Genomic DNA, 15980 nt, shown 5'->3' with positions numbered 1-15980 from the left:
TTTCGGATCCAGGTCTGGAACCGGTTCTGAAAACCGGATCTCCGAGAACCAGTTGCTCGCGGAACCGGTTCCGCCGGAACCGAAACTTTGTCGCTATCCCTCGTCAAAAGAAGCTTTTTTGTGCTGTTCTTTCAGGAATTGCTTCATTCCCGTACATTGCACAAATTGTTCTCGCAGTTTCAGCTGTACTGGATCCTAGGTTAAATTCGAAGAGCTAAATGTGAAGGAAATGATCACTTTTCTCAAATTGACATTTCATATTAGTAGTGTTGTAAGAAAAAAACTTCTATTCTGAAGTTTTTTTTTAATAAAAGACACCGTTCTTTTTCATGTTTTTTTCAAATGTCTGTTTTTTTTTTTTGTGGCAACTACTATTTATTGATTTATGTTGCAGATTATTGAAATAATCAACAGAACTTGAGTCGAAGCCCTCGTGACTTACAAATCGTTTGTTTCTTTTTACCTATACGAGAAAAATTGTGTGATTATTCCTTTCGGACCCAGGTCATTTTTGTCGTTTTCCTACATTTTCATTTAGTGACTTATTGCTCAAAAACGATTTGTTCGATTGATACGGTTAAGGCCTTCTTTTTATAAACTGGATGTGGCTATTTTTTGGTGTAAGTTGCATTGCAGTGTTGCCAACGGGTGGGAAATTGAGGGAAATGTAGGGGTGAAAATTTACAAAAAATCCTTAATATAATTTCAAAATTTTTTGTATCTAGCACCATTGCTGCCATAGGGGTTCAAGTCACCTAAAAAATTCTTTGGTGTGTTAACAAGGTACAGTGAAATCCTGAGGTCGCCGGCTTCCATTCAAAGAGGGAAAGAAAACAATCTCTGTCATCATACAAATGAAGTTTTGACACTTTTTACACCTCACAAGCAAAAATCAACAGATATGCCGGGGCTACAGCTTCTCTAATTATCCTATTGAAACTTTTTATAGTTCGTTCTATAGGCCAAAGAGGAAGGTTTCAGATAGTAGTACATTTGTTTCAATGTGGCCAGCAAGATGGAAATAGAGGGGGAAATTAAATTTTTCCGAATTTTTCAACTAAAATAGGGAATTAATTGTTTTTGCTAGAAAAACTGCCATCAGACAGACGAAAACTGTCTGAAAATAAACCTTGGTACCCCAAGAATATATTCTACAATTATCATGGCGATATCTAACAAAGTATGGAATTTAAAAAGAATCTCATTCTACCTCAGAAATTCACCATTTTCTTACTATTTACAGAACATGGTAAACCTCAACTGCACTTACCCTAATTATTCTAGTGAAATTTTTTGTGGTGGGCTGTGTACGCTAAGGACGAGGTTTTTAGACACTTGTACGTTTGTTCGAATGTAGCCAACAGGAGGGAAATAATATAAACAAAAGGTGGAATTTTTCCTAAATTTCCCCCTAAAATCTGGAATATATTTCACTTGTGAAATTGGCACGTAAACCGTAGTCTGTAGGCTTTAGACCTGTAGCAACTGCAAACGATAAGGACGTAGATGCAAGCTTCTTAATATTCTTCACACAGACGGTTTCACTGTAATTACAGATTCAGTCTTTATTAAAACACAAAAAGCTTTCTGCTCTCTAGTCTCCATCTTTGCTACTACTAGCTGTTTCTAACGGCAGACAGAAGAAACTATGCATGTGCAGGCGTGCGTACAAAACTATTTGAGTTGTTCTTTCATTTGATATAATACTTATAATTGTAAGTTAATTCTAATAGATACTACAAAGTTTCAAACCCAAATATTAATTTTGAAACACCCTGCAATAGTTCAAATTGTGTCATCCTATATTCATGTCTTGTGTATACCTATCATCAGGGCTGGCCCTAGGCAATTTGTCGCTCCGTACAATGGCATAATTTGCCGCCTCCCCCTTTCTTCAGAAAGAACAAATCTTAAAAGTCATGATTTTAAGTATGCTACTCCAGCATGAACAACGAAGGGGAGGGTAAGTGCAGTTGCACTCAGAAAGGCTTACATACTTACTGAAAGTACAATCTCCTTGTGTCTGTTTTTTCTTTAAATATTAATCTGTAATGTCAGTGAGAGATAAAGGAAATACACCTGCAGAGGAAAGATGGTAATCCTTTTTACAGAATTCAGTATCGAGCTTCAATCTCAATGTATCAATTTTCAATTCCAGTGCAACTAGCTCTGTTATCTTTATTTCTGGATTTTTCTTCTACATCTGTTAACATTTCTTTAAAAACTTGTTTCCATTTTCAATGATAAGGAACTTGTTTCTGACAAAAACAAGACTAGTTGTCATATCAAAACTGTGATAACTAACTAAACGGAACAGACATTCACTACTATTCGAGAATTGAACTCTTGCATTTGACAACAATCAAGCAATTTATGCTCGGATTTATTTGACCATTTGCTTCAGCATTGTACATGTGACCTTAAACTAATGCGACCTAAACATAATTTATGAATGTAGTATTCAAATAGAACGTCAGCTTAGTAAATGTAACTACCGTCATCATGAAGTCTATTTCCAACAAGAAATATTTAATGTAAATAATATACTTATGACAGATTTTGCCGGACCCTCCAAACTTGCCGCTCCATGCAAACGCCCGTGTTGCACATATGGTAGATCCGGCTCTGCATATTATATATATATATATATATATATATATATATATATATATATATATATATATATATATATATATATATATATATATATACAGTCGACAAATTATTTATATATGATATTTAGAAAAATACTAGTAGGCAAATTAGTATTAGTTCTTACCTTTAGACAAGTTATTCGAATTTTATACTGTTCGTGACATTATTTTCGTATTTCGTAGGCCTGCTTTCACGAAAAAATAAAATTTCATTTCTACTTTTATTTCTTAGTTGATATTGATGAAAACTGCTGAAACCCGAATTGTTAGTAGGTATGCTATTCATATAAATTGTAAAATATTTGTAGCGTATCAGTATCTAGCGTTTAATTTGTTGCATTTTACGGTGATCGCGCGTACATAAAAATATTTCATACTTAAATAGACGTAAGATGCATTATAAATGACTATTTGAAAAAAAAACGAAATTTATTTAAAAAAACAAGAGGCAATGTTTTTTTTTTTAAACGTACACTTCTGAAAAAAATACGAACAGCTTTTTTCTATTTACAACACTAGTCCGAACAAATGACTTGGTTCAAACTGTTCTGCAGCTAATAGCTTTTACATTACAAAATATATTGTAACTCATGATATCCTGCCCAGTGGGATTCGTCTAGTTATAACATATCAAATGCAAACACAATTGTCTCATTCGGATCTCAGCGGAGTCACTTCGTGACCTTCCCTTGTGAGCTTGCACGGTTTGATCATCGTGTCTCTGACATAGCAGAAAACGACGCGGAGCGCAAAATAGAAAAGTACGAGCAGAAGTGTCAAAAATGCCAGCGAAACATCAGATTCTTTAAACGAAAATTATCCTCCAACATTTTAAAAGGAAGTTCGGTTCTACCAAAAACTACATTCTATATTTGCTCTTTCTGTCGCCATGTTCGTCCGGGAGACATGGAATCTGAAGAGCTACTCGAGAGATCATCAATTTTGGACAGGACATAGAGAGTTCAAAATTATGAGTCAAATTCGTTGATAGAGGCAAAATATCCCCTGGAAGTGCAAATGCCAAAAATCAATCCTTTATGATTTTAACTTTGATCATTCTGGAGCGAAAACTGTAGTAGATGGCGAGAAGTTTTTTTTTTTTTTTTTTTTTTAATGTAGATCTAGCGCTCTAATAATATGTACCCTCATCTTTATACGCTCTCTACTTAAGCGTGAAGCGTATAAATAAACCATTTCCGGTTTAAGCGTTGATCACTATAAAATAAATAAAAGAAAGCGAAAAGCTGTTTTCAGAAATCAATTGAACGTTCAAAAAAAAAAATGGGGGCTAACCAGAATCCGAACTATGATATTTATATCATGATTTCACTATAAACTTTCAAAAATATATACATAATAGCTTCAATTAAGTTTGTCATTCAAACAATTGGAGGGCATAGGCCCCATAGCTCCGTGCAAGATCCGCCTCTGCACGTGACACGGCTTCTTGAAGAGGTTGATTTAGTTCATTGAGCGTTCTCAATTAAGAGCACGCTTTGCAAAAAGTAAACGATGTCCGGAATGTGAAGTACCAAAAGGCAATGAGGTATGACTGCTATTTGTAACAAATCGGAAGAATGTTCTAGTCTTTTTTGCGGACTATTTGAAAATATGACATTAATTTTCTTTCCCATTAAGGGGATATCACTGAACACTGAAGTAAAAATAGTTATGTATTTGTTTCTGATAAATTTATAAAATATTATTTTGTGTTTACGGCAGGAATGTTCTTGAGTTATTAACTACGCACTGAAGTAAATTTGCGCCGCCCTCTAGTGGCAGCATTTTCAGTCATACATATACTCATGTGAGGTGATCATGCAACACAAATTATAGTAATCGAGGTCGCGGGCGTCAATCAAACTGGAAACGTGTCCCCCCAATATTTGTAAAACTGTTTTCGCAGCCCCCCCAAATATTTCAAGTGTATGAGGTCAACTATGACCCAAAAGAGGCTAAACTATGTAGCAGTTTGCTACGTTCACAAAACAATGTTACAGAAAGTGGGTATGGAAAAAGAAGCACAAAAATTTGTTTCCAATTTTGAAATAAGGCAGGCAGTTTTTGGTCCTATGAAGGTGAAGGTGGAGAAAACTGTAAAGTAACAAACTGCTTCTGTTTAGATAGCGAGCAACAAAACTAATTTAGTTTAGCTAAAATACTGTAATACAAAAATAAATAACTTTCAACTAATTTTAAACAACCATTGTTGAGCCCAGTGGCAGATCCAGGATATGATCAAGGGAGGGGCTAAAGCATAGTTTGCCACTTTATCCAGTATAAAGCAGGATTGAAGCACATATATCTGAGCGTGAAGGGAGGGACTATAGCCCCTAGAGCCCCCCTTGGATCCGCGCCTGGTTGAGTCTCTTTTACATTAGTTTTAGTGTTATAGGCCCAAAACTTGTTTTCAACACTTTATTGTTTCTGAGTATACACTTCACACTACCTTTTATCATTATTTTATTTTTGACACATTTGGTGTAGTTTCTATTAACTAAAATTCTAAAACAAGGTTAATTTTGATTTGATTGCTGCATACCTTTCAGCAGCGAGGCTATATGAGACATGGACTTAGTGATTAATGTGGAATCCAAACTACATGAGTTCCCACCGGGAATCGAATCCGAGTCTCCCACGCCAAAGGCGCGTACGCTAAGTGCTTAGGTAGAATAGGTTGAATGTTATTGTTTGAATAAACAAACGAACTGTAAAGTGTGTGTGCGTGTGTTTTCTTTAGTACCGCATTCTCCCCCACCAAAAAAAAAAAAAAAAAAGGACTACCGAGGTAAAAGTAAAACAATTTTTTTAAAGTTTTTTGTATGCTTTAAGTAAAAAATGCTTTAAAATGCAATGTACGAAGACTATTTTTCTAATTTACCGGGGAAAACCCCCGGACTCCTGGCTTCCCTGAGAGCATACTATACACCCCGGTGGCATGTCCCCCTAAAGTTTATGTGCTGCTGATGCCAACGATCGAGGTTGCTTATTTATTGTGTTTTCCATTCTTAGCATTCAATATAGTAATAAAATCAGATTTAAAATATCTTCCAAATATTCTGAAAATATTTCACACGTTTAAACCTTTTTGCACTTGTTCTTTAATGTCCTATTTCCAAAATAAATAATGTAGTTCTTGATCTTAGTGCTCACCGCACAATCAGTAGTTTTCATAATTTCTTCGCTCTCTTTTTTCAAACTGTTGTATATTGCAATTTGAAGAAACCTGATTTCCCTTAAATGTAGTATGACCACTATTGGGAACTGATATTTCCAGTAATCTACAATCACTGGTGTAATTAGGATTTAAATATTGCGCGAGAGATGCTGCATTTCACACACGAAAATTATATTTCTAATTCCTCATTAGCAACTATTACGCGCTTCGCTGGGTTAAAATAATTTTAAATGCACATCTTATCTCATGTGTTTGGTACCCATGAAATATGCTGTTTTTGATTTTAGTAGCATGGATTTAAACGGCATCGGAAGTATCACTGTTCGTCTCAGCGACCCCCGAAAACTATAAATTCAACACTAACACAGGTCATTTTCGATCATATATATGTATCCCTCTTCCCCTCCGCCAAGCTGCGGGGCACGGGATCGGAAGTGGCACGGTTCATCTCAGCGAGCCCGAAAACTTTGGATTCGTCACTAATATCGGTCATTTTCGATCATTTTTATATATCTTCCCCTCCTCCAGGTTACGAAGCTGAATTTGGATTTGAACTGCATCGGAAGTGTCACTGTTCATCCCAACGACCCCGAAAAATATGGATTCGGCACTAATAGCAGTCATTTTCCATTATTTTATATGTGTCCTCTCTCCCCGTCCTCCATGTTGCGAGGCACGGGATCGAAAGTGTCACTGTTCATCTCACAGAGCCCGAAAACTATGGATTCGTCACTAATATTGGTAATTTTCGATCATTTTTATCTCTCTCCTCCCTGTCCCCAAGTTGGGGTCCTGACTTTGAATCTAAACAGCATCGGAAGTGTCACTGTTAATCTCAGCCTCCCCAGAACCTATCGATTCGACACTAATATTGGTAATTTTCGATCATTTATATATATATATATATATATATATATATATATATATATATATATATCCCCCTTCGTCCCTCTCCTAAGTTGCACTTGCAAAGTAAAATGATAAAAACTATCTCACAGTTTTGCTCCATGCAGATCTACAGAGAAAGTCGATGTGATATTCGAGTTCTAGCACTTCCACTTTTAGTAGGGAGATAATGGTGCAGATGGATTCTGTTCTTGAGACGCTAAAACTATTCCATAAAACTGATTTTCGCTATCTATTACCGATTTTGTTCCATGGTGATCAACAGTAGCGTATTTAGGGGGACCACTGGCGTATTCAGTTTTTCGCATTCCACCTTCAACGATAATCCTTTCTACTATTTCTAAGAATTTCATTGACTTTCCATTTTCTTATGCTCTTTGTTCAGAAATAACACTGTATTTGTCAAATTTCATTCCATGTAATAACTGCATTCTTTTATCTTTCTTTCGTCCATTGTATTCTTCTGTTTTTCTTAGTTGTTACTTTCTTTCGTTTCTCCTATCATACTTTCGACCGTTATTAGTTGTGATTCTTGCAGAGTCAAAATGTGCAGCCACCGAATTTCATACCTCCCCCCGCGCATTTTCTTCTTGGTAAATTAGGTATTATCTTTCAGTTATTTCTGCCCCCTCCCCATTCTTACTCAACGTTTTCATTCCTCATATCTCGAAGTGTCATTATACAAATATTAAAGGAAAGAAAATGAACTTCATTAAAATTTGTCGGCACTCGAAAGGAAAAATGTAAGTGCTTATTGGGAAGCTTCTAGAACACAGGTCCCCTCCATATAGGTTAGTAGCTAAGCTGGTTCCTTTCTGTATCAAAGTTTAATATTTAATTCACATAGCATTGCCGAGTGAGCCTAAGCGAGGGAAGGTGGTTTAGAGCCCCTCAGGGCATGATTTCTGTCATTATTACAACTAAATCGGAAGGGGGACCTGTGTTCTAGAACCTTGCCTTGCTTATTCACGTGTTGTGCATAGCCCTCTCCCGAAAATAATCCTAAATATGCCACTGGTGATCAACATTAAAACCGGAAATTGTTGGATGCTTCCACTTCCGATTTCATCAGAAGGTTAATAGAGGAGTTGAAGCCTATTATCGGGACGTTGAATCAATTCCGAACAGTGAAGATACAAGCTTCAATTTCTTTAGGGCGAGCGTGTGAGAGGTCAGAGATCTTTTGGGGAGAAGCGATTGGTAATAGTTAAGAACAGCTACTTCTCATCTCCCGTGCACGAGGATACATCTTACTGTTGCACTACCTAAACACGCTAAGTACAAGGGCAAGAACTCAGTCTATTACCTACTTTTCAACATCCTAGATAGTCAATGAATAATGCCTGAAAGTATGGCGTTTCTCGTCCTTCCCTAAATGGGAAGTACGGCTCCTTAAGTATAACTAAGCGATTATATCCAATATCGAAAATAATATTTTTACAATACTTGTCCTATATTACCATACAAATTCTTTGAGGGTAGTCGGGAGTGGACGATTCCCGTGGGGCACTCGACCCACTTGCCCCCCTAGCGTAGTCATTCATTCCGAAATACCGATACCTACTGACACTAGCCAGTTCTATAAGACTTTCACACATGCATAGCACAGTTCGGAAGTTGAAAAATGATTCTCTCGACAATTGTTCATTATTTTCCAGACGACTGTTCAATCTCCCAAGTTATCAAATCTTTCCTCACCTCTTTTATGCGTTGAGTTGATTTTATGTTTAACGCCCCGTTCAGCAGCGAGGCTATATGGGACATGGACCTACTGACCAACGTGTAATCTGAACCACATGAGCTCTGCCGGAACTCGAACCCGGGTCTCCTATGTCAAAGACGCGTATGCCAACCGCTTAGCCACGAAGGAGGTAACTTCTATTGTGGGGTCCAGAAGCGCACCCAAGGTGTTGTCCGCTGGGTCCGGAGCCCCCCCCCCCAAAAAAAAAACTTCTTAGCTTAACATGCATTTGTACTTTCTCAATAAACATATACTTACTTGTTTAACAAGGAAACGATTGATGTAGAATGAAAATTTGATTTCACACTTCATCTGTACTCTTTCTTATAAAAACAAACTAGCTCTATCATTGTTTTCCTAGGTGGAAATATTTCACAATTACTTATTTTTTCGGGTACAGAATAATACCCGTTCAATACTACATATACTTAGTGGTTTGTAGTATTAGACCCCTCCCAAAGTCTCTGGGTGCGCGGTTGGTGAGGTCTAAAAACTAATCATTAAGAATTATTGCAGCTTTTCAGTAATTGTATTTAAATATTGTTTTTTTTCTAATGGTAACGGAAAATGTTAAATTTCTGCGTATTACTGATATAATAAAATGTCCCTTTTTGACCTACTTTTGGGAAGCAACTAAAATCATAGGAAACTATAAATAACTGCCCCATGTATTGTACGTCATATGCATATATGACCTAAATAAACCAAAATAACTCACCTGTGAATAAAACGCTGCTTTAGTTGATTTACAATTTAATATCTGTAGAAATTACTGTATGGAATCTTGCCCTTCACCGCAAAAAAACAAATCTACCGCTAATCTGCTGAAAGAGATATTTTTTGTTGAAGTTCATTTTTCGAACATAGATGGCAGGCATAAACCCCTGCACTAGTGCCACCTTTAGATCATATATGATACTAGATAAGCGTATTCAGCCAGAGAAAGTTTTTTCTTTTCCTTTTCCTTGGACGCAATTAAATATGTTATGCAACATAAAGATGTAATCATGATACTCAGATAAGCAAATAATTGTACATTTCCAACGAGTTTCTCTTTCTAATGCCTTATGCATATTCTGCGACTACGTAACGTTAAGCTCAGATTTGTTTAAAGCAGACAGGGAAGTTTCAAAGGCTTTCAGTTTAAATCGCTTATAGCCTTACACCAGTATTTCTCAAACTGTGGCCTACTGACCCCAAATGGTCCTCAAGGTTTTCGCTTGTAGTCGAATTACATTGAATATTAGTCTAGAATAGAGAGAAGAATTTAAAATAAAACTCAAGTGAATTGTGGATCATACACTTACGATAAGTGCGTAATATCATACATAGTTAAACCTAGAAATAACATAGAAAACCAATATTGCCCGCGAGTTCAAATATTCAATTTTGTTTTTTTCTGAATAAAGTGCTGAGAGCTCATGACCTTTTACGTTGTTCCTTTGAACGTAATCTTCACATTCGTTGGTTTTATATTACATTATCTACTTTATCTTGTTTAAATCATTCACTGAGGGCCGCGGTGGCTCAGTGGTAGAGCATTCACCCCTGGTGCACGGAGTCCTTGGTTCGATCCCAGCTCGCGCCAAGTGAACTTTGTGGTGTACAAACACCGTGTGCGAGGGTTTTTTCGAGATTCTCCCGTTTCCTACCACTTTATTCATTCCACCATTTCATTAATTTCTCATCATCACCGTCTCATTTAACCTAGGCCAAGGTGACCAGAACTTTAACTTTCAAAAACGGGACGCATACGAATCGGCGACGGAAAGGGGGGGGAGGGTGACTTCCACATTGCATTTTGGGACTCAGCAGTGTTTTCAATTTACAAAATACACAAGTAAGAATAACACAGCGTTTCTAACTTAAGTACTACCCAACAATACTTTTAACTACTTCAACACTCAGAATTACCACTTGAACCGCAGATCACTCAATTCTCATTTGAATATTCAGAAGTTCTAGGCACGGTTGAACCTTCCCAATGAGTGTTGGTACTGAAGAGTGTAGAATTAGCATTGATCATTTATATTTTGAATAATAATCACGGGACACCTGGGTCATGTTTGCTTAAAAACGGGACATTTAGGTGTCCCGTTTGAGAATCAGAAAAAACGGGACAACGGCTGAAAATAAGGGACTGTCCCGGCTAAAACGGGACTTCTGGTCACCTTGACCTATGCGGCATAACCGTTGGACGTAAAACTTGAAGATTTCATTTTCAATTCGTTTGTTGCGGGCAGATTTGATCCCCGTTGGTAATAGGTGTAACGTATCTTTGTTTTTGCAAAATTTTGTTTTAGTTCAAAACCTACATGTTTCTAAAGCGTTATTTGTTAAAGGTCTTATTTAAGCACTGAAGTTTACAAGAACGTGACAAATTGTATTCTAAAAGTGGACGTAAACTACTTACACCGAAGTTCTGATTTAACATACATGCCTTACATTAATACTTTAAATAATGTTATATATGTGTAAACATTTACGATAAATGTAAAGTAGAACTGCTTCAAAAGTTTCTGTTATTAGTTTAATTTAAAATATTAAACTTAAATTCAACAATTATGGCGTAATAATCACTTGAAAAAGACGCGGGTAAATTTGACCCTATCTCTTGGTATTGCACGTAATAGGCTTGGCATTTCTGGGGTTATTTCAAACAGGTATTGATTGTATTTTTTTACATGAGTATACAACTTTAATAGATTTATCAAAATAGATTACAGTTTACACATATTCTAATCTATATTATAAAATTGAAAATTACTATGTTTGTGACTCTTAATCTCTTGAACCACCCGACTGATCTCCATCAAATTTTCAATATTCACGAGGTTTGGACCTGGGAGTGTTTCTGTTATTTCACTTTGAAAATAGAATTTAGGGGAGAGATAAATAAAAATAAATAAAACTTAAAAACTCTTGAACCATCTGACCGATTTCGATGAGGTTCGAGTCTGGGATGGTATTTATCTCTTCATTTTGACGACAGAACGTAGGGGAGGGTGAGGGAAGTGTTTAAAAATAAATAAAACCTAATGACTCTTGAACCAAACATTCAATCTCAATCAAACTTTTGTCATAGATGAGGTTCGGAACTGAGATGTTTCCTTATCATTTCACTTTTGACGATAGAATTTGGGGGAGGGGGATAGGAGGGGGAGATATATAACAATAAATAAAACTTAATAACTTTTGAACCAATGGACCAATCTCGATCAAATTTTCAACCAAGATTTTGTTCAAACCTGACAGTTTTTGTCATATCACTTTGACAGTTAACTTAAGGGAGGGGAGGGGGAGAGACATTTGAAAATGATCGAAAATGACCGATATTAATGTCGAATCTATAGCTTGTGGGTTCGCTGAGATGAACAATGACATTTCTGATGCCGTGTCCCGCAACATGGGAACGGAGGAAGATATATACAAATAATCGAAAATGGCCAATATCAAAGAGCGATTTAGTAATAGTAAAAAGTGACTGATTAACGAAACATATTATTATTTTTTCTTAATTTAACTCAACAAAGCAGGTAATTGATGCTAGTAGCTTATATAGATGTATTATTTAAAATAATATATATTCTTGATAGCCAGCAATTATTAAAGATAATATTAATATGTATGTTCTCCTAACGAGCAGCCCACGAAAAACAGATCAGCTGTATGTTTTCAATGAAACTCCTTATTGTTGTTGGTACAGTCCTCACCAGTAATTGTTGCTATTGATTGGGTGTTGCTGTAGTTGAGTAAGATGGGGTCATCAGATAATATATTTTTCTTTTCAGTTTCTTTCAGTTTTACGTCCCACGGTTATATATTTCTTTTTACAAAACAGCTCATTCAATCTCATGAGAGGCTAGCCGGCTTTTAGTGGATCATTCTGTATTGATACCAATATAAAATGAAGAGAATCTTCAATAATATTTTTAACACATAAATCTACTGATAGAGTGGTATATGATCAAAACACGAAAGAAAATATAAATTTGCCTGTGAAGGCGACATTAGTATCGTCTGTAGAACATTCTGATTAATAAAAGTGGTCCCACTTGATAAAAGGTTGAGGAATACTAGTATATATAGGACAGGATATATATAGGGTGTTCTAAAAGTGGGGCGCACGAACAACAGGGCGCCATTCTAAGGTCAAAATAAAGCGAAAATGCTATATAATGGGCCCTCTTCAACTCCTATAGAAAATCAAAAGCTTCACTATGTGGCAGCGTCACACCTAAAGTTGGAAACATTAACATTGTTCTACGCATCCATCGAGGTGCCACAGTAGCTCAGTGCTAGAGCGTTTGCCGCCTACGTGAGGTGAAATGGTGAAAATAAGCCATTTCCTATTTTAACGTGGATCACTATCAGCAAAAACGGTAATATATAAGGAGAATCTGTTTCCTGCAAACAATTAAACGTCTTAAGTATAGCGGTCATCTCCATCCTTAAATGTCCACTAAAACCAGAAGTGATGGAAATATAGTATAACTTCCGGTTTCAATATTGAACTATATCCGGCAAAAATGATAAGATTTGGCGAGAAGATGTTTTTTAAATCGATTTAGCTTTCTAATAATAGGACCAGCTTGTCTCTTAACACTTTCTTCAAACCGGAAGTGGCATAAATCAACCACTTCCGGTTTTAACGTTAATCGCTATAGAGTGAAAGCGGAAATACATAGCAAAAAACGATTTTCTTCAATCAATTAAGAGTCCCAGGAATAAATTCCATCTCTGTTGTAATGTCTCTACTAAAGCCGGAAATGCTAGAAATCTACTACCACTTCTGGTTTCAAAATTGAGAAAATATCACGTCGTATAAAATGAACACCTTTACTTGTAGTACACTTGACACTGCTAGTGGCTTCATCAAGTACGCATTCGATTGCAATATTCTATTCTTTAAAAGTTTTGGTCCATATCTGTTACACATTATACGCAATATTATTCATTATTGAAATGCTGTAACAACTACTTCCACCAGTAAACTACAAATTTATAGCTCGTACGTGTACTATAACAGTTTACATTAAGTCTTTTATATGTGCTCTTTCTGTTTGAGTGGTTGTACAGAAAGAAAATAAATGTCCAACATGTTTTCCACGCTTGATAGTAATCAAATAATCGTTTGTCACGTGATTTAGCTGGTATCTGAACAACTCACAAGCACGCAACTATTGTTAACTAACTAGTAAGTTTCGTGCAAAATACTTGCTTTTCTTTTCCCTAAGGGCTCATAACTGCAGTGTTAGTACGTGTAAAAAAAACACAAGAGACGCAAGGTTTTATACATAAAGTCATTGCAGATCTTTTGTTCTAGTTACAAACATTATGACAAATATTACCTACTACGTGGGTGAAGAGTACAGATTTTGTGTATATGTGTCTGAGAGAAAGAGAGAGATATGTATTCACAGTTGAACGTAAGATGTAATAAGATTTCCAACCGACCGGTATTTTATCGAACAGTTCGGTTTTGACCTCCTTGAAATGAAATGGAATGAAATCTGTGAGCCTTATGCAGAGTCGTCCTGACGCATGATTAGTGCCATATTAAGATTTCGAATAACATATATTTGCTGTAGTAGTCAAGCCTTTAGTATGATGTTAATTGTACGTCAAAACGACTTTGAGTAAGGCCATGTAAGTTTAACGTTCCACGATTATGCCGGTGGAATGAGTAAAGTGGTAGGAAACGGGAGAAACCCAAGAAAACAAACGCACAGGGTGTTCGTCCACCAGAAAGTTCACTTGGCGCGAGCGGGGATCGAACCAGGGACCCCACACACCAGATGTGAATACTCTACCACTGAGCCACGGCGCCCGCTTTTGGACTCTGTCCGGTGTCCGCCCAACCTCAAAACCGGACGTTAAATATCCGGTAAATTTTCCTGTTAATAGTCTTATTCTCTATTCTATTCATATTATTTCGGAGTAAAGAAAGGAATCGTTTGTCTATGAACATGGTTAAAGCAGAGCTCATAATTCGCTTTGATATCGACCTGTCGTGCGCGGAATTTGCTGAATAATTGAAGGCAGGAAAATTTACCGAACTTATCAAAACTACTAAAGGTCAACAAAAGTACATTATCAAGAGTGTAGCTAGCATTGCTTCATCATCAGTTACATCTTCCAATTAAATAATGCATGCCTGTGACAAACATCTTGGCATTTCAGCTAAAAGAATAAAACGCAAGCTCTGACGCGATGTTGCCGAGTAATAAAGGGGCGTGGCTATGGCTAAGCAGACGAACTACAGCGCGATCAGGTAGCAGGGGACAGAGGTGAATGTGTACAAAATAAACGTGGCAATACCGATGGCCCCTTATTTGCTAGCAGCATTTAAAGGGTACTTTAAGCGCCGCATTCAAATGCCAAGATGTTTGTCACGCCGTTTAGTGAAAGTATGTAGGCATTTTAAGACATTACCAGCCCCAGCGAAGCTGGTAAGACTTATTTTTCAAGTATATTTCGTGCATGCCATAATTATATTACCCATTATATTTGCTTTTTTGTTTTCTCATTTCTCTTTGCCTGCCATAGCGTGGGACGTTAAACTAAAATACTTCATTTCATTTTCGTTTTGCTTTTCTGTTTTAGATATGATGTATTATTGATGGTAGATTACATATGCCACTGAACCAAAACTGGAATAAGTAAGTTTAATGAATGCTTCAAAAGTAAATAACGTTATTAAATTCGAACTCCCCATCGCTCAATTTTATGTGAAGAAACCACTTTCAGGTTATTCACATTTTTGACGAGCGATGATGTCACAATATTAAGACTATACGTATTCCAGGAGGGTGACCGGTATTTCAATTTTCAAAAGTTGGCAACACTAGATGTAGTGTTTTGTTTTTGTTTTAAGGTGACCCGTTTCTCGTACGCGGAGAATACGTTTCATTTTCGACATAAAGGACTGAATTTAAACTTAAAAATGGCATTGGAAGTGTCACTGTTCATCTCAGCGACTCCAAAATCTATGGGTTCGACACTAATATCAGTCATTGTCGATCATTTTTAAGTATATCCCTCTCCTCCTCCCCTAAGTTGCGCCGTCAAAGTGAAATGATAAAAACCATCATAGGCCACAACCTCATCTGTGTTGGAAATTTCATCCAGATCGGTCGGGTTGTTGAAGAGTTATTAAGTCATAACGGTAGTCACATTCACATTTATGTATATACACTGTGTAACCTTATAATCGAATATACTCTGCTATAGACATTAAAGAGGATCACACGACACTTACGTATATAGAATATAGATAGCCAGCGTTATCCGTTAAGACATTAACGGACTGATTCTTTTAGCAGACTTGGCCAGATGATGATGATGATGATGAGTTTGAGTTTAACGTCCCGTTCAGCAGCGAGGCTATATGAGACGTAGACCTAGTGATTAACGTGGAATTCGAACCACATGAGCTCTCGCCGTGAATCACACTCCGGTCTCCCATAGACTTGACCAGTATAATCGCTCTAGCTACCTA

At 36.7% G+C, this 15980-nt stretch overlaps 1 long non-coding RNA gene across 3 annotated transcripts in view; it reads right to left on the bottom strand.

The window, feature by feature from the left end:
* LOC145674475 (uncharacterized) overlaps nt 1-9502 on the bottom strand; it is a 266501-nt gene extending 256999 nt beyond the window's left edge. Inside the window, exon 1 of one of the 3 annotated variants that reach the window (XR_014128951.1) lies at nt 9198-9502. This is a non-coding gene — a long non-coding RNA (uncharacterized LOC145674475). The remainder of the gene's footprint in view (nt 1-9197) is intronic. The other 2 variants (XR_014128950.1, XR_014128949.1) reach the window with 2 other exon arrangements.
* Nucleotides 9503-15980: the final 6478 nt, after the last annotated feature.

The sequence above is a fragment of the Thermobia domestica genome, chromosome 17 (assembly GCF_964235325.1).
Source record: "Thermobia domestica chromosome 17, izTheDome1.hap1.1, whole genome shotgun sequence".
Lineage (NCBI taxonomy): Eukaryota > Metazoa > Arthropoda > Insecta > Zygentoma > Lepismatidae > Thermobia > Thermobia domestica.
This window is presented reverse-complemented; position numbering and strand designations above follow the sequence as displayed.